A 19,583-nucleotide genomic window follows, 5' to 3' on the forward strand; every position below is an offset into this window, starting at 1 on the left:
GCAAGTTGTTCTATATCTTTTCAATGATCCAAAAATATCATCACAGAGAGTAGCCATTCCTTTTTTTTTTTTTTTTTTTAGTTTTTGGGCCAAACCTGGTAATGCTCAGGGGTTACTCCTGGCTATGCGCTCAGAAGTTGCTCCTGGCTTGGGGGACCATTTGGGACGCTGGGGGATCGAACTGTGGTCCGTCCAAGGCTAGCGCAGGCAAGGCAGGCACCTTACCTCTTGCGCCACCGCCTGGCCCCGCCATTCCTTTTTTTAACTATAATAAGTGTTAATTACTTTAGTAGAATTTGCCAAAAGTCAGATAATATCCCAGTGTTATAAATCAATGTCTTGAAAATAAACTTTAATATCTTCAGAGGCAATATGAATTAACTCATTACCATTGCTATTCAGCATGGACAGTTGTAGAAGATAATGCCTGGCATAAAGAGATCTCTGAAGGTGCCAATCCCAGCCAGTATAAAGCTGAACCATTATCCTATTTTCAGAAGTTAGTCCAGAGGCAAGAAAAGAATGAGATAGTGCTGGAATGCCTATTAGGAATCTCAAAATATGCTATCTGGGGCAGGAGGCAGAAGAAGGTAAAGCTCTGCCTCTTTTGTCCCACTGTTACCTAGCATCCTCCCAAATGAGTAAGTCACATGCTAAAAACATGACTTTTATAAGTAGGTCACTGAAACCAAATAGAAAATGATTGTGAATGCAAAGAAAAAATTCTTAAAGTAAATCAAAGGTGCTATTGCAGTTATCACCTAAGTGACAAGATGATAAGACCACTCTTCTGCTGATTTGGAGGGAACTTGAAGGCTCTGCATGGAATATCAACCCTACCAGGCCATTAATTACAGCCAAAGCCATCACCTTGACTCTGATGAAGGCTGAAAGAAATAAAGGAATTTCAGATATAAAGTTCAAAGTTAGCAGAGATTGGTTCCTGTGGATTAAGGAAAGAAGCCATCTTCAATGCCTGTGAATGAAATTTAGTGGTGAAGCACCTGTCTGGCAGGCAAAGGTCTTGAACTTCAATACCCAGAACTACCTTTCCATTGTCAAGTGCAACCAACTGGGTTGAACTGCCACCCACAATGAAGCCAACCACAATGTGCTATCTCAAGTGTAATTCCTAAAAAAAAAAAGGTAGCAACAACAAATGATAAAAAAAAGAAAGGAAGCCAGAAAGCTGTCTCCATAACATAAAAATAAAAAGTAAAGTAGCAAATGCTGTTGTAGAAACTGGAGCAGCTATGAAAAGTAGCTATTGAACTAAGATTACTGATCAAAGTAGCTACCCTAAACACTAGTTTTTAATAGACACATGAGCTTTTAGTTTAATAAAAAAGACATTTAGGGCTTTCTTCATTACCTAAGAGGCAATACCTGGCTTCAAAGTTAATAGTACAGTGTGATTCTCTTATTAGGAATTAATACATCTGGTGAATTGACGTTGACACCAGTGCTCATTTTCTATTCCAAAATCCTAGGACCCTAGGCTCTACTAGACCACAAAACCTAGACAATAAACATCTGTTTACAAAATAGCTTAACAAACATTTTTAGCCCACTGCTGACACAATTCAGAAAAACTTTCACAATTCTTTTTGAAATATCACTATTCACTAATCAGGTATCAAGTCGAGAGAGAGAAAGAGAGAGAGAGAGAAAGACGTGAGAAAAGTGAAATGAAATAGATCTCTGAGAGAAGTGAAATGAGATCAGCATCTTTCTCATGCTTGCTAATAAGTCATAGATCAAGGACTCATTCTGACTTCAAGTTGTATTATTTTAAAAATACACTTCCTTATTGTGTCGTAACTGCCATAGTGATTGATTTAACAAAATTAATTAAAAACCTTCTGGGAAAGATTCACCATTCTAAAGAAATTTGTGACTTGTGGAAGATCATAGTATCATTAATAAGACTTTGGAAGGCATTTGTACCAATCTATTAATAACTGACAGGTCAAGACATCAGAAGAAAAACAAACTGTAGACATGGAACAAAAGCAAAAGATTTGAGTTCAAAGTGGAGTCTGAGGGCCAAAGAGATAGTATAATGGGAACAGTGTTTGCCTTGCACATGACTAACCTAGGTTAAATCCCCAGAATCCTATACTGTCCCCTGTTGTATTAAATAAAATTATAAAGTCCTGGAGGTGCAGGAAGTTGGATGGATGGAGAGGCCTTTCTCGGCCTGCCTGTCGCCTGCAGCCTCTACCACCTGGTGGGTCTGTAGGTATCAGGGTAACCACGAGGAAATGACCCACAGCAGTCAAATGAAGTTTCAGGAGACTTCAGCTTGATTACAGGGCCCTAATCCCCATATGCATATTCCTCACATGGCCTTTAAACTAACCAGCCTCTCTTTCCTACTCCTGCATCTATCCTGTCCCTCATCTCTCCAATCTACTTCTGTCCTTCCTGCTGCTTCTCTTGCTGAGTCTCTCTCACCCCTCCCCCAGGCCACTTAAATTACCACCTACTGACCCCTCCCAGCTGTGGGAGGGTCTGACCATCCAGGTAAGATTAGAATTTGGCTTTGGGGAAGGGTAACAGTCCCCCTAGCCCCACCAGGAGTGATCCCTAAGTGCAGAGCTAATAGTAAACCCTGACAATGGCTGAGTGTCCCAACAAAACAAACCACAACAAAAAATGTGTGGTCTGTTGCTGTGACTGATTGCTACAATCTCATAATAAAACATTTGAGAAGTTGTTTCCTATAGATGACCAAAAGAAACTGTTTCCTGAGATGAAATCTATTCCTGGTAAACATGTTATAAACTCTGGTAGAATGACAACCAAAAGCTTAGAACATTACATAGACTTAGCTGATAAAGAAGTGACAAGGTGTGCTTGCTTCGGCAGCACATATACTAAAACTGGAATGATACAGAGAAGATTAGCATGGCCCCTGCGCAAGGATGACACGCAAATTCGTGAAGCGTACCATATTTAAAAAAAAATAAGTGGCAAGGTTTGAGAGAACTGAATATAGTTTTGAAAGAAGTGCTACTATAGACAAAGTGATAACTAACAGCATTTATGGAGAAGTATTTCAGAAATCATGGGTCAAGTAAAACAACAAATTTTACTATAATGTAATTTCTTAAAATTTCCTAAGCCATTATAATGTCCAGATACAATACACTACACATGAGGGCCAGGAGGACCAGTCCACGGTAGGAAGCTTGCCACAGAGTAGTGAGTACAGTTAGTGTTGAGAAGGGTTCACTATGACAACGATAGTTGGAATTAATCATTTTGGACAAGAACTTAGTGTTAAAGGGGGATAAAGTGATATGCATGGTGCCCCTTCATTAACAATTGTGAAAACCACAGTGTGTTAAAAAAGGGGGGGAGAGAGAGAGAGAGAGAGAGAGAGAGAGAGAGAGAGAGAGAGAGAGAGAGAGAATACCCCAGAGGGAAGCGGGGGAGAGTAGGAGGGAAAATAGAGACATTGGTGGTGGGAAACATGCACTGGTTAAGGATAATGTACATTCTATGACTGAAATGCAATCATGAACAATTTTGTAACAATAGTGCTTAAATAAAGTCATTATTAAAAAAGAAATAGAAAAAAATTATCCCTCAGCCCAACTTTTAGCATCACTGCTTCTACCATCAAGGCAAAATTCCTGACACCAGAAAATATATTAAACTTCACTCAAGACTGAGAAAACGACTAGCATTTCTTAGCAATAGACTATTTTAGCTAAGTTATGTGTGTAATTTTAAACATAATGCTACTGCACACTTAATAGACCACAACATAGTATAAACATAGCTTTATATACACATGCAAACCAAAAAACGTTTGTGAGAATTGCTTCACACTGTGGTGGTCTGGAGCTGAACTTTGCAGTATCTCTGTGGTGGGCCTGTATCTATTCATATTTCATAACTTCCTTTATGAAGCTGTTCTGTCTATAACATTTTATAGCATGTTGATTTGGAAAGTCTGGTTCCAATGTTAGACTGTAAACTCTTTTAAGAAGAAAGTATGTCTTGTTTGTCTTGGTGTCTCCAGGACCTAGTCCAGGCCGCACACATTGAAGAAACTCAGTTTTGGAGAATCTCAGGCATGCATCCTGATGAAGAATTCCCCCAAGTGAAATCAGGAAATAGAGGGCAAGCGGGGCTTGAGCTGTGTCTAAGGGCAACTCTGATATTTCTCCTGAAGGAGAAAGAGTCTATGAACCAGTAAGGATCCATGTTACATTTCCTTTGGGCTGCTCAGAATTTCTGGAGAAGCAGCTTCCAGGAGCACTATTATTTAATTTCATTCATATGATAATATTCAATATTAATGTATAAATCAATGTTCATATTAACCAGACATCTACAAAGTGAGATCTCCTTTAGAGCATATACTAGCATGCTGTGATGCAAGGGAGGGAGGAAAAAAGTCAGAGCACATTTGGAATAGTCATTCTCTGTATACCTGAAAAGATCTCCTCTGCTCTTCTGTCTTCACTGCACCCTTGCAAAGCTGTGGATATGGGTTTCCAAAGTAGCCTAACATAAAAGACACTAGCAAGACGGCAAGATAGAGAAGGTAGGCAGAGATTTTATTCCTCATATCTTCACTTTCCATCAGAGGGTAGTGTCATTCAATAGAGTCCAGGTCTTTTAGGAAGCCCCAAGCCTCTAGACCTGTCATCTCCCTCACTCTGGCCCCCCTTTTGAGTGAGAGTAGGAAGTAGGGTCAGGCTACCCAAGACTTTTACCCAAGCTGTACACCATACTGGGCTGGTTTCACTTGAGCCTGCTTGCATCTCTGTAAATAGCTGTTTTTCTTTTCTTTTTTCCGTTTTTGTAAATAATTACTTCAAATAAGTTATTTGCACTTGGTTACAAAATTCTAGATATTCTATTTCAGTCATATAATGTCTACCACCCTTGATCAATGCATGTTGGTTCCTGCCACCAATGTCCCCAATTTCCCTCCCACTTTCCCCCCTGCCTGCTTCTGAGCACTTAAAGAGTCCTTTTTGTAACTCTTTTTTGGGTATCTCATGGGAAAGCCCCCCTATTTCTGGCAGGGAAACTGGATTACAATCATTCAAAACTGATGAGCTAAAATCTAAAGGCTTTAGGTGATTCAACATTCTTCCATAATAATAGATAGCAATTACTATATGGGTATAACAAATGATAATATGTATTAATGAATATCCATAATCTTATTTTTGTTTCCAGTTCATCATTCTCCAGTGTTTTAGGATGTGTATACAAGTAAACTAAAAATCTAGAAACATATGAAAACACAGAGATGTTAACATTCATCTAGAATTATATTTCATTTTGTTTTTCTATCCAATACATTAATCTTCTATCATTTTGTATAAAGGGTAGTTTACATTCTATGACTGAAAGTCAACAAAGAACAATTTTGTAATCATGGTGGTAAATATAGCAATTACTAAAATAAAATATTAATTAATTAAAATACCTACTAATGTACATAGGTGTGTTTGGGGGTAGATATCAAGAAGTGGAATCACTGGGTTGTATGTATATATTTCTTTACTGCAATTCATAACATCCAATGGCAGATGAATGGATAAAGAAGTTATGCATACTACAAATCTATACATATACACACAACGGAATATTATACAGCTATAAGAAAAGATAAAAATCTTTTGTTTTACTTGTATATTATTCTCCCCCTGTTATATATAACCTCTCCATCCCCCCAATTATCACCTTACAAATCATTTTCTAGGCCTTTAATCTCCCACACCCCCAATCTGTCATTTCCCCCATTTAATCATTTTTACCCTCAGTTCTTAAATCCTCAGAACCAGAACATCCCCACCTCCACTCCAGCTAACTGTCAACCAGATCCCAAAACAAAAAGATATATTTCCAGCCCACCTTGCCTTAGCCCGAGAAGAAGCTACCACCGACACTGCTGCTGATTTGTTCTTAGCGGCCCCTTTCCCTATCTTCCTTCACTGTGGACTATTCTCGCTACCAGACTCAGCTTCTGAGAAGCCCCCAGCTTGAGGAAATTTCTGATATATGACTGCTGGGAGCCATTTTTCAGACTCCACAATACCATTTCTTAGGCTGAAGCTGTGCTCAGGATTTTAAACCCCACCCCAGACTATATCAAAAGACTTAAAGAAGACATGTATATCTCCTTTGAATATTTCTTTAGATGTGTTTCCTTAATATGTATAACTCCTACTGTCCATCTCTTATGTAGCTCCTCTTATGTTCCCCATTCCTTTTTTTTGGATCTGTTTAGTAGATATGTTTCTCTAGTGTTCCAAGCTCATGTTAGAACCAGGTCATCAGGATTGTTTAGCTACCTTATTAGCTTGTTATTTTTATCCCCATATGCACCAGGAGTACCATGTGGCATTGTTCCTATTTGCATAGGCACATTAAAATGGGAAAATCTTATGTGTGCAAACAAGTTCTTATCTAATAGGGATAGGAATACATAAATTTTATATTGCAGTGGACCTTATACCTTCAACACTTGCCATAGTGATTTGGCTTAGGCTTCAGAAGATCAGACATTGGCCATTCACACCTGAATCTTAGATCCTATCTATGGAACCAGCATGGTTTTCTACACCAGCACCAGGAATCAGACTTCTACAAGGGAAGGCCCTACTGTTGCAATGGCCATTGGCTTACTCCAGAGTGGGTTCCTATGACACCCTAGTGACTTGGTAACAGCAACAACCTGCTTTCAGGGCAGGGTTCTCTGCATTGCCACCTAATGGTGTGATGAAACCAGGAGATGGCCTGCGTCACCCTGACTTCAACACAGGGTTTGTACAAAACCCAGGATCTCTAACTACAGAAACTTGACATTAATGACTGTGATTGTGAAGAGCTTTTACTGGGACCACAGAGAAAGACTTTGGTGTTAGAAAACTTAGTATGCCTGGAACCTGGAGTAGGTCTTATGCCAGGATGCTTCATGGATAAGGTCTCCCTGTTTTTAGGCCAAAGGTGTTTTCCTTTCTATTTTCTCTGCATTTTGCTGTGCCTATGCAAAAGAAGGAGGAGAAGGAGGAGGGAGAGAAGGAGGAGGAGGAAAAAGAAGAGGAGAAAGAGGAGGAGGAGGAAAAAACACCTGCCACACATACATTATTTTTTTATTGTATTTTTTATCTCTTTTAAATTGGGGCTCCCACCTTTTTCATAGAACTCTGGGACATAGATTACTTTGTTTTACCACATATTCCCACATTTTTCTATAAAACTAAGAAGAAAGGAATAAAAAAAGGTTGAAGGCCGGGAGCCAAGTGGTCTCAGATGCAATGGCAAGGAAATAAATAAGGACAGAACTAAATATTTAATTCAAAGTAAAAAATAATAGAATCGGGGCCGGCAAGGTGGCGCTAGAGGTAAGGTGTTTGCCTTGCAAGTGCTAGCCAAGGAAGGACCGCGGTTCAATCCCCCAGCGTCCCATATGGTCCCCCAAGCCAGGGGCAATTTCTGAGCGCTTAGCCAGGAGTAACCCCTGAGCATCAAATGGGTGTGGCCCCCCCTAAAAAATAAATAAATAATAGAATCAAGGGACCTAAACTTAAACAATCTAAACTTAAAGGAGCCTATACTGGCAGGCCAGGGGACAAGGGTGGTGGTATAGGATGCACTCTGGGCCCATTGGTGGAGAGAGGTTGACACTGGTGGCGGGCCCTAACTCATTGTATATTTGAAATTCAACTATGAAGGACTCTGTAGATCACAATTGTTTCAATAAAATAAAATTAAAAATTAAGAAAAAGAAAATATAATGTCATGCTTTTCACTGAAAAGTAGTTGGAACTGAAGGATATCATGTTAACTGTAATGCCAGAGGAAGAAAAGCAAATACTGAATATCTCATTCATCTGTAGAATAGATTTTCCAGATCAAAGGTCATGTCATAATTAAATTTGGATGACACATCAGAGTCATCACAACAATGAGATTACAGAGACATAGGTTGTCACATCTGAATATTTGCTTAGCAATGTCTTTTTAAGACTATACCTTTTGGAAGCCAAAGAGATGATATACAGTAAGTAAGGTACTTGCCTAACATGTGGCTAATCCAAGTTCAATCCCTGATACCCGTATGGTTACCAAAAGCTGCCAAGAATGATCCCTAAAACAGTGCAAGGAATAAGCCCTGAGCATCACCAGACATGGCAAAATAACATAAACTTGAGTTGCTATGACTATGAAAGATTTAGAACAAAGCTAGAAGATTAACCACAGGATCACAGATTCCAAAGTTTCTTAGGAAGGAGGGCACATGCATGATTACTTCCATCAGCTTTCCAAAGTAATGTCTAAGATTTTTAGTTAATGCTCCAATTAAGTTAGCCTCAAAAAGGAAGGTTCTAGAAACAAAATACTACCAGAAAGGAAGGAGACTAAAGAAACATTAGCTATAATCTACTTCTTACATAAAAGTAATCTTACTTCTTACATATTGTTTTAATGAGCATAATGTCATGGCAAAAGACTTTCTACCACATCATCTGAACAAGTGGTTCCCCAGGTCATCTGCCACCAACCCTGGCCAGGAACCCAATGCTCTGATACAGTGGCCAGAAGAGTTCGACTATACTTGGCACTCATATTTATTCAATGGATGTCTACAGAATCTTCTACTATTCAGTTACAATTTTTTATTTAAGGCTTACTGTAGATAAATATCTGTGTTTGGTACCAGGTAAATATAAAATTGTTATTGGCTGTATTTTAGGGACTTAGTCGATCTGGAAGTAAGGTACAAAGACACAGGCAAGGATAGAGTGAGCCTGACTAGGAAAAGTGTTACAAGACAAATGGTAAGTGCTTAAAAAAAAAAAAAAAAAAAAAACAAGAGACAACAATATAACATTTCATTTAAAAATGGGTAAAGGTGGGGGCTGGAGAGATAGCAGGAGGTAAGGCATTTGCCTTGCATACAGAAGGTTGGTGGTTCAAATCCTGGCATCCCATAGGGTCCCAAGCCTGCCAGGAGTGATTTCTGAGCATAGAGCCAGGAGGAACCCCTGAGCACTGCCGGGTGTGACTCAAAAAACAAACAAACAAAATGGGTGAAGGACTTCAGTAACATTTCTCAAAAGAAGAACCACAAATGGAAAATAAGACGCTCAATGTCACTAGTCACTAGGGAAATGCAACTCCAAACCACAATGAGATATCACTTTATACCCTTAGGAAGATAATCAATTTTCATTACAAAAGGTGCTGTAAGAATGTGGCAAAATAAGCCTTGAGTACCACTGATGTGAATATAAATGGGGACAATCACTGTAGAAACAGCAGCTCCTTCAAGAAACTACCGCATTATGTCACAACTCCACTTCTAAGTATATTCTCCAAAGAACTAGAAGCAAGGGCTCAGATATTTATACACTCGTGCTAATAGCAACATTATTCACAATGGCAAGTCTTGGAGATCCATCCCGAAGAAAGGGGTCTGTCACTTTCAGAGCAAAGGGTCCTCTCAATTAGAAACTCGGGTGTTGTCCTGTGCACAGCAGAACCCTTGCTTAAACACTGTTGGGGTGAAGAGTTGTTGGGGAGTAATAGAAGGAGAGTTGGTGAGAGAGTTATTAGTGGGGAGTTATTGGTTGAGTGGTATTGCTAGAAGACCCAGGCCCCCTTTTCTACCTGTTTTGTCCTATTAAACCCTTTACAGAAAAACTCCTGTCTGGCTGGAGTTGTTCCTGAGCGACAACAGGAGGAAGGCGTTTTTGTTACAGGCAAGAACCACCAAAGAATCACTAAATAATAAAAAGAAACAAAATGGGGAATTTACATGCGTGTGACATTATCCAGCCATCAAATATGACATATGCTACAACACTAATAAATCTCGGGCATGCAACAGGAAGTGAAATAAGCTAGCTGCAAAGAACAAACAAATTTCTACCACTTAAAATAGGCACCATCAGCAGGCAGATTCAGAAAGACATTACTAGGAGCAGTGTGAATTGGGGAGTGCAAGTTTCCAGTTTCAGTTTGGGAAGGTCAAAAGATTTATGTGATGGATTATGGCTGCCATTTAACAGTAATCATTTAAGGGGTCACCCCAGAGATTTGAACTAAGAATTACTATCATACATTTAATGAGTACATCCATCACCTCAATATTGTGATTTTTTATTTTTCAATTATACCTAAGTGGTGGATGTATGGACAGTTTAGCAGTATTTTTTAAAAAATAGTACGAGAACTTGTTTCTGGCTTCACCAGGGAAGACTTGCTAAAGAAGGATCTCGACCAGGCTGTCAGGGTGTGGAGCCCTGGACAAACAGATGCTGGGAATGGAAACAGAGAGAGCACATAGAAATTTCCAGGTAATTCAGGAGAGGTCATTGGGTGGAACCAGACTCAGTATAGCATACCCTGACTACAATATGGATTAGCAGTTAGATGAGGCTGAAAGGGCAGCTGTGCACTTTTTCAAAAGGCTTTGAATGCCAAACAGGAACATATAAACACAGAGAAAGGAAGGTCCTGAATAGGCTTGAACCCTAGAAAAAGATTCTTTGTTAATACCAAGTGGAGTAGCCTGAAGCAGGGAGTGGGAGTGTAAGGGGGCAGGGAGGCCAGTGACATTTGTTCTAACCATTCAAGTTAGAAACAGAGAAAGGAGGTTGGGAAAGATGGTTTAGTAGTAATGTGCATGCCTGCATGAATGAGGCCCTGGGTTCCATCCCTAGCATTGTGGGGGCAAAAGTATGTAAGAAAGGAAAAGGCTTCAACAGAATAATGCTTTACCAAGGTGCTTCTTAGTCTCCACTCTTGCTTGTGACTTTTTACTAAATTTAAATTACTAACTTTACTAAATTTAATTTTAAATTACTATCATAATGTTACTTTTCACAATAAAGTGCTATCATAATCAGAACGCACAACATAGGGCGGGAACGATAGCACAGCGGTAGGGCGTTTGCCTTGCACATGACTGACCCAGGATGAACCTGGGTTCGATCTCTGGCGTTCCATATGGTCCCCTGAGCCAGGAGCAATTTCTGAGCAAACAGCCAGGAGTAAACCCTGAGCATCACCAGGGTATGGCCCCAAAATCAAACCAAAACAAAAAATAATAATTAAAAAAAAAAAACAGAATGCACAACATATTCCTGAGACCTATAGCTCCTACAAAACTAAAACCCCTAAAGCACAGCAAAGGCACGTTCTGAAGCCTGCCCGCTGTGTGCTACTGGCCATTTCTCTAGGCGGCCAGCAACCTTCCTGGTTACAATCTCAAGACTGGGATAAACTGCTTCATTCATGAATCTGAATTTCTTCACCAACTAAGTAAGCAAAACTTCACACAGTTCTTTTTTTGTTTTCATTTTTAATAAAATATTTAAGCACCATGATTACAGCATGATTGTAGTTGAGGTACAGTCATAAACAGAACACCACCACCCCCGTTTTGGGGGAGCCATACCAGGCAGCGGCGCTCAGGAGTTATTCCTGGCTCTGTGCTCAGAAATCGCTCCTAGCAGGCTGGGGGGGGGGGGGGGCGACAATATGGGATGCCAGGATTCGAACCACCTTCTGTTCTGAATAGGCTTCGTGCCAGGTAAACGCCCTACAGCTGTGCTTTCTCTGGCCCCAGTTTTTTTCTTTTAATCAAAAGTGATGACATGGTGTGTGTTGGGGTGGGGGTGGGGGGACAGGACAGATTTCTGCGACCTAGAAAATATTTTCTGGGAAATTCCCACTGCCACAACCTTGTGTACTTGCATTAAAATGCAAAGGCAACTCAAATTGGCCAAATTAAGGGACGTTTGAGGAAGTAAACTGATTAGAAGATGATTATGAAAGCTTACATGTATCTGGAAAGAGAATTACATTCCACTTACTTCTTATCTAGACTCAAGAGCTCTGGCCCTCTCCCTCTCAGCCTCTTCTGCAGAGGAGAAAAAGCAGATGGAGAGTTCATGCATGCTGCTGACAAAAACACATTGACTCAGCCTTCGGGGTTGCTTTGGGTTGCTCTGCTTGGCAACCTTAAACCAAGACTCATCAATAATGTCAAGAAAAAGCAAAAAGCAGCAACTTGCATGAAAAGCTATCACCTGGGATCCTTCCCACTACCCCTCCTACACCCCTACAAGGTGCTGACATGGGTCTCTGAGGAGACGTTCTAACCTGACAGGCAGCTCCTTGCCATACTCATCCCTGAGCTCCTTCAACTCTCTTGTCTAGAATAATTTCTCAAGCTGTTTATTATATGTTACAGCTCCTTAAAAATTGGCTTTATCTGCTACTATTTTTCAAGCAGAATTCCTTTAAGAGTAGAGTTTGTTACCCTAATGATACATGTTCCTGAATCCTATGATCACATGTCTTTATGTTTCAAACTAAATTGGGTTAAATTTCCACTTAAAAGTCAACTTTGAAGATTGTTAAAAACATATTAAAAGGAAAATGTTGCACTTTAAATGAAACTATCTCTAAGAGAACTCCCTAGAGCCAAATCTGCTTTCTGAGATTTGGGCTTTGCTGTTTGCCCCCCATCCACACCCCACAAACCCTCACTCCCCCCCCCTACCTCACCACAGACCTCACACAGATGTGGGATCAAGGGTATCTGGCATATCCTATAAAGCCATCAGCTCTGATACTCAGCATACTGGCCCATTGCCCCAGTGCCTGAAGCCAGGCTCTCGAATCCTGGATCTGGGACTATTCCAACACACAGTCCAGTTGAAACTAGCCATAAAATAAGTTCCCCTCACAGCTGTTCACCAGTGAACCTGCTCATGTCTTCGAGTTTTATAGTAATTCCTCAATTCTGACTTCTTTCATGAAGATAATATAATGGACTCTAAAACCAGGTGGAGACTTTCTGGAACTGGCAAGGTTGGCAAATCCAAAGAACAAGCTCTCTGCACTCTAGATTGTCTTATGGAGAAATGCAAAACTAGCTCCTCTGGCAGCTGAAACTATAGAAGTAGGAAATTAGAAGAATTGGGCATTTTATTGATGCTCCCATTTTATTGATGCTCCCAGACAGAAGGTAAAAGAATAAATAGCAAATGTTTTCAGATGCAGACAAAAATGGCAGAAAAACAGTATCCTTTAGAAAGAACTAATTACATGTACACCAATAATTCTTCCAATCATTAGCTATCATTTATGATTTAAAGAATTCTTTAAGATTAAGTAAATAAATTGTACTTTTCTAGAAATAACTGGAACAACTGCAATTCCAAGTCCTTTGGAAAAAGTGGCATAGAAAAAACATGGTAATAAAATTATCAAGAAGAAATTTGGATTTTCAAATCCAGATCCAAGCCAGAAATTCTCCAAATGTTTAGTATCTGAGAAACTTCATCTTAAGTGAAGAGAAGAAAAGCAGTAATCTGAATCAAAATCAACAAAAAGAATTCACTAAGAAATCCTCTATACCAATCAATAACACACCAAAAATTTCATGTCTTCAACTTGGAGTTCAAACAAAAAAAGCAGGAACAAAGTTGAATAGTAATTTACAAAAGTAGTTTCACCACATCATTATTGATGCTTGGAGTTACTGTGACAAATTGAAAGATATTAAAGTATTGGTGAGAGAGAGAGACAGAGAGAGAGAGACAGAGACAGACAGACAGAGACAGAGACAGAGACAGAGAGAGACAGAGACAGAGATGTGTTTATGTTTTTGGATCACACCTGGAAGTACTCTGGCTCTGCACTCAGGAATCAATCCTGGCAGACTCAGGGTAACGTATAGGATGCTGGGGATCAAAGTCAGCATGCAAGGCAATTGCCTACCCACTTTACTATTGCTCTGGTTCCAAACAGACATATTTATTACTATTGTATTAGCCTTAAGCTAAAACTTATTGGCGCTCTACTTATTGACAAGTTCTACTTGTTCTCTTAGAGAAATATTTGTAATGTTTTATGTTCGATAAATAAATATGATAATGTTTATGAAAATATCAAATTTGGGGGATGGCATACCAGTGACACTCAATGATTACTCCTGACTATGCGCTCAGAAATTGCTCCTGGCTAGGGGGATCATATGGGATGCCAGAGATAGAACCAGGTCAATCTTGGATCTGTCGTGTGCAAGGCATACACCCAACCACTGTGCTATTGCTCTGGCCCTAAATACCAAATTTTGACTTTTATTTTCTCCTTCTTGCACATAACATAAAATAGTATAGTACCAAATTCCATTCATTCTTCACTTTAAAGATAAACACTTTGAAAGTACTTGAAATGTGCCCAAGTTAATTCTGCAGAACAGAAAAATTTAGACAACTAAAGTCTACCCTGAGATTATAAAACTGATGGTAATGTAAAATCGTATACAGCATATACAGGCTGAAGAAATTGCATCCCAGAACACAAAAAGGCGCCCAAAATCATGAACTGAGGGTAAAAATAAGTTACACATAGAAAGAGATCATTGTATAAATTCATAGGAAATAAGTTAGCAACAATAATATCCTAAAAATGTCTTGATTAGCTTTTTGGCCACTTGTTCAAGAACCTGATATGTTGCTAAACTTCTAATTGTCAGCACAGAAACAAAACAATATGACATGGATAAGCTTCATTTTGAGTGCTGACTAGACTTTAGACATAAAGCAAAACACAAGATTACAGTTCCAAATATCAATGTTGTGGCTTTGACATCATTCTTTAAAAAGTGAGGCGTCTATTAACTTACATTTCCAGGTTAGCATTTTAGGCAATGAAATATGAAGGATCAATATCACTACCCAATATTCTACTAGGAAATTAGATTCTTCTTTCAGCCTCAGCATGGCCTTTTTTTAATGGGAAACGCACCAAGTCATGTTTGGGAACTATTTCTGACTCCATGATTATAGGACAGTGCCAAGGATTGAACTGGTGTTCCCACAAACTATACAAGCACTCTAGCTCTTTGTATTATCTCTCCAAATCGAACAGTCTACTTTTTTAATCAACTTAACCTAAAAAATTAGTCTCTAAGTTACATTTCCAAAATACAATGTTGCATCCAAACACAATTCGAAAATTAGATATAGAAATATTTAACTGACTCCAAATAACCGAATTTCAATCTTGCTTATCTTTGATTTCTTCCTTTTCATTAGCTGTATTAAAAGTCCATGAAGGGGGGTAGAGCAATGGTACAACAGGTAGGAGGCTTTTGCCTTGCACGCAGCCAACTCAGGTTCAATCAGGCATCCCATATGCTCCCCTGAGCACCGTCAGGAGTAATTTCTGAGCACAGAACCAGGAGTAACCCCTGAGGACCACTGGGTGTAGACCAAAACCAAAAAGAAAAGTAAAATAAAAAATTCAATGAAGGAATAAGGTAGATGGTCCAAAGAGCAGGAGCCTCTGCTTTGCATGTCAGAACCTCAGGTTCGATTTTAGGCACTGAAAGGTGCCCTGTCACCCCTGAGAATGACTCTAAGCATTATTCTCAAAGTACCTCCAAAGCACCTCTGGGTGGACCCCACAAAAACAAAAATTATTCAGAAAGTTAAAGCATAATTCTCATATGTCCCAGGAATTGCACCTCTGGCTATATTACCCAAAACACTGAAAATATGCCTCCCAAAATGTGTACACCAAAGAATAAATAAAAAGAGAGGGTCAAACCATTCAAATGTCTCTCATCCAACAAACATCAAAATACAGTATTCTTTGAATATTCCAAAATACAATGGACTATTGTTAGACTATAAAAAAAATAAAATACTGATATATATAAAGTGAAAGAACCTTAAAATATTATGCAAAATAATGGGCCCGGAGAGATAGCACAGTGGTGTTTGCCTTACAAGCAGCCGATCCAGGACCAAAGGTGGTTGGTTCGAATCCCAGTGTCCTCTATGGTCCCCCGTACCTGCCAGGAGCTATTTCTGAGCAGACAGCCAGGAGTAACCCCTGAGCACCGCCGGGTGTGGCCCAAAAACCAAATACCAAATATATATACTGTGCAAAATAAGAGAAGCCCAACACGAGTCAGAAGTAGCCTCTGAGCACTTTGGGGTATGGCCCAAATGCTCCCCCCTAAAAAAGGAAAACATATTTATATTAGTAGTGATAAAAGTTGTGCAACTCTGAATATAGTTAAATTTATAGAACTGTATACTTTAGGAGAGTACCATTCATTAAATGCAAATTACAATTCATAATAAACATAATTAATAAAGTAATGTTACTGTGTTTTTAAAATTCATGGTCCTTCTGATGCCTCCTTAAATTTATTGGTCTCAGGGGCCGGAGCAGTGGTGCAGAGCGGTAAGGTGTCTGCCTTGCCCGGACTAGCCTAGGACAGACCGCAGTTACATCCCCCAAAGTCCCATATGGTCCCTCAAGCCAGGAGCGATTTCTGAGCGCATAGCCAGGAGTAACCCCTAAGTGTCACCAGGTGTGGCAAAAAAAAAAAAAAAAAAAAGAAAAAACAATAATTAAAGGGCCAGAAAGATAGCATGGAGGTAAAAGCGTTTGCCTTGCATGCAGAAAGTTGGTGGTTCAAATCCCGGCCTAACCTGCCAGGAGCGATTTCTGAGCAGAGCCAGGAGAAACCCAAGCACTGCCAGGTGTGACCTAAAAACCAAATAATAAAAAAAAAATTATTGGTCTCTGTTCTCTTAGTTGCAACTGGTTCATTTCTTCCTATGTTACTCTCATTCTAACACGACTTAGGGGTCAAAGAGATAGTGCGTCAGGTAGAATACCTGTCTTGCATGTGGCAGACTCGGGTTTTATCTCTGGAATCCTGCACACTGTGATGAGTGATCTCTGAGCATAAAACTAGGAGAAAGCACTAACTACTGTCAAGTGTGATGCCTAAAATGTTTTTTATTTAATTTCAAATAACTTACTGCATGAATACTTGAAGTACTTTCTCTGTGTAGGCAACACTGACATTCTGAAACATCCTGGTTCTCAAATCTTTATGGCATGTTTACTTTCAAAATTAGGATGTTTACTTCCAAACTGAGAAAAATTCAGTATTGGGTTGTCTCATAATTTATCACAATTCTGGAATACAGTCTAAATATACAAGGTATCTAAAACCAGAAAATTTTTAAGCATGAAATAAACATAAGAATTAGGATTAGTTGTTTATATGTAACATCATCCAAACTCCATCCCTCCCCCCCCCCCCCCATTCACACAGAACCTTCTATGAGGTAAAGAAAAATAACCAACTCCCTACCAATGACAAGAATGACCAGCCTGCCTAGGATCAAGGCAGCACAGGGAGGAGACACCAGTATTGCTGTCTTCACAGCACGGCAACAAGTAAAAGTAGTCCATGTTTGTTCTCAGATTGGGCTGGTGAGATTAGCAGCCCTTCCTGCCCTGAGGAAACAATAGAGAGGTTGAAGGGCAGGTTTAATACTCTTGAGTGCCTGCTTTCAGATAGGCTTGGGAGAGAGTAAGAATCAACTGCAATCTGACAAAAGTTAGCACACAAACTTTATCAGCAGTTTTGGTATTTTCTTCCCCTTGTTCAACATGCAAATTGAATTTAACTCACTCCACAAGCAAGCTGAGGTGACCCCTAAGGGGCAGCAGGGGTGCCCAGAGATCCAATCTGCTCCCAGCCCCCAGCACAGCCTTTTCAATAACCCCTGCCTCCAATGTTAGTTGAATTCACTGAGCAAAAAGAAAGAGGGGGAGAAAGGGGAGAAAGAGAAGGGAAAAGAGAGAAGGGACTATGTGGGTACATAAAATTTACATTAGTTTTGATTGAATTTAAGCCAATGGATTGATTCCTTGATTACAAATCTAACATTAGATTTTTCTTTTTAGCAGAAAGTGGCATTCAGCATATTTTGGTAAAATTAATAAACTATATCATCTAAATGGAAATGGCTTATAAAAATCTTTAAAAGGTACATAATATGAATAACAATCTCGACATAAAACAAAAATATTTAACAATTTAAATTTTTATTTGGGGGAAATAAAATTAGATTAATAGATTTCTATATATTTTATATAAAATTAGATAAATAGACATTTTTAACATTACATTCTGAGTCTTAGTAAATTGCTGGTGTGTAAAAAGTACCTGAAACCAAAAACAATAATAAAATGAATCATTTGAAGACTACTGGCCTCTAGTGCAAAACAAAATACTAAAGAACCAAATATTTCCCCTAAATATATTACTCAATAGGTTACTTTTGTTATTTTTCTAACAATTTTTTCAACATATAGAACAGGGAGAAACTTCCAGGTAGCCTATATTTAAATGATAACGTGACTTTTTTTATATTTAGACAGAAAAAAATAATTGAAAACTGAGTTACAGATACAAAAATTTTGGTTCTTCTTGGCCTGCTTAATGTAAAAAAATTCCACTAAAATCAGTTCCAGATTATTTTTACAGGCTTATTACTTGTATCATTTTTCACAGTAGGGCTTAATAACATGATTGCTCTGAGAAAAATATGAATAATTTGAAGGTTAGGATATAATTCCAAATGAATTTGATTCATTTACCTCAACTTTTTGAAGTTTAAAAACTTTAAAAACTTTTTAAAGTTTAAAATCTTTTTAAGTTTAAATGAAGTTTCAAGATGGTTTCTGTTGGGGTTGGTTTTGTTTTGGGTTATGGGGTTGGTTTTTTGTTTGTTTTTAGAGAGAGGGAGGAAGGGAGGGAGGTAAGGAAGGAAGGAGGGAGGGAGGGACGGAGGGAAGAAGGGAGGGAGGAAGGGAAAAAGGGAGGGAGGAAGGAAGGTGGAATGAAGAGAGAGCACTTTAGTGAAAAATCATTTTGCCCAAATGTCTGAAAATGTGGCAACAAAACTCAAATCAGTATGGGTTGGATTACAGATGCCATAACTCATTAATTCTATTACCTGATCCTTTCCCTCATGTCACACATCAGAGAAAAATTAGATTCTATAAGAGATATAGCTTCCCAACCACAAATCACAAGTTTCAAGTTATATCTAGTACAGTTCTGCCCAGTTGGAAATGACCCTTTCTTTCCACTAAGACTGCCTGGTTTTAACATTACTCAGGATATAAAAATACTATTTCATCAACCATTCAGGAGCCTGCTTTCCTGAACACCATTAACACCTTCTGCTACAGAATAAGCATTGTAAAAAGGCCATATTCTTGGACAGGCCTGGATGTCTTTGAAAATTTACTAGATTGCCCTTGAAGGGGACTGTAACTCAAATTATGAGTCATGACAATGATTTAAAGCAGAATAATATCTGTTTAAAGAAATACTCACTCTACTGTTAAAAGATTTTTTTCTCAGCTAATTGTCTCTCCTTATCACAAAAGGACTAGGGGAAAGAATTAGAAGTAGTATTGTCAAGATTGTCAGTCAAATGCACTCAAGCAAAATACTAGTCAAAACAGCTATAAATGCAAAAGCTGAAGACCCAAATCCTAAAAAGTTCTTCAGAAGATAAATTATTGCAAGAACTTTAGTATCTACCCAAAAAAGAATAGAAAGGGTTTAGCAGGTAAAATGTTTGGAAGTAAATGATGTTAAGGCAATTCAAGATAGATAGTTACATACCCTAAAACTCCTTTCTTAATTAATTTGCATAATGTTATCTAAAAAAGAATAAAATGAGTGCTTTAATAAG

General features: G+C 38.8%; 1 protein-coding gene and 1 non-coding gene across 2 annotated transcripts in view; one reads left to right on the plus strand and one right to left on the minus strand.

Moving 5' to 3' along the window:
• FSIP1 (fibrous sheath interacting protein 1) overlaps positions 1 to 19,583 on the minus strand; it is a 219,793-nt gene that overhangs the window by 47,714 nt on the left and 152,496 nt on the right. The gene's annotated exons all lie outside the window — the stretch shown is intronic.
• Positions 2,856 to 2,962, plus strand: LOC126025069 (U6 spliceosomal RNA). Its single transcript, XR_007501116.1, has one exon. It is a non-coding gene; the product is annotated as a U6 spliceosomal RNA (small nuclear RNA).

Source organism: Suncus etruscus, chromosome 12 (assembly GCF_024139225.1).
Source record: "Suncus etruscus isolate mSunEtr1 chromosome 12, mSunEtr1.pri.cur, whole genome shotgun sequence".
NCBI lineage: Eukaryota > Metazoa > Chordata > Mammalia > Eulipotyphla > Soricidae > Suncus > Suncus etruscus.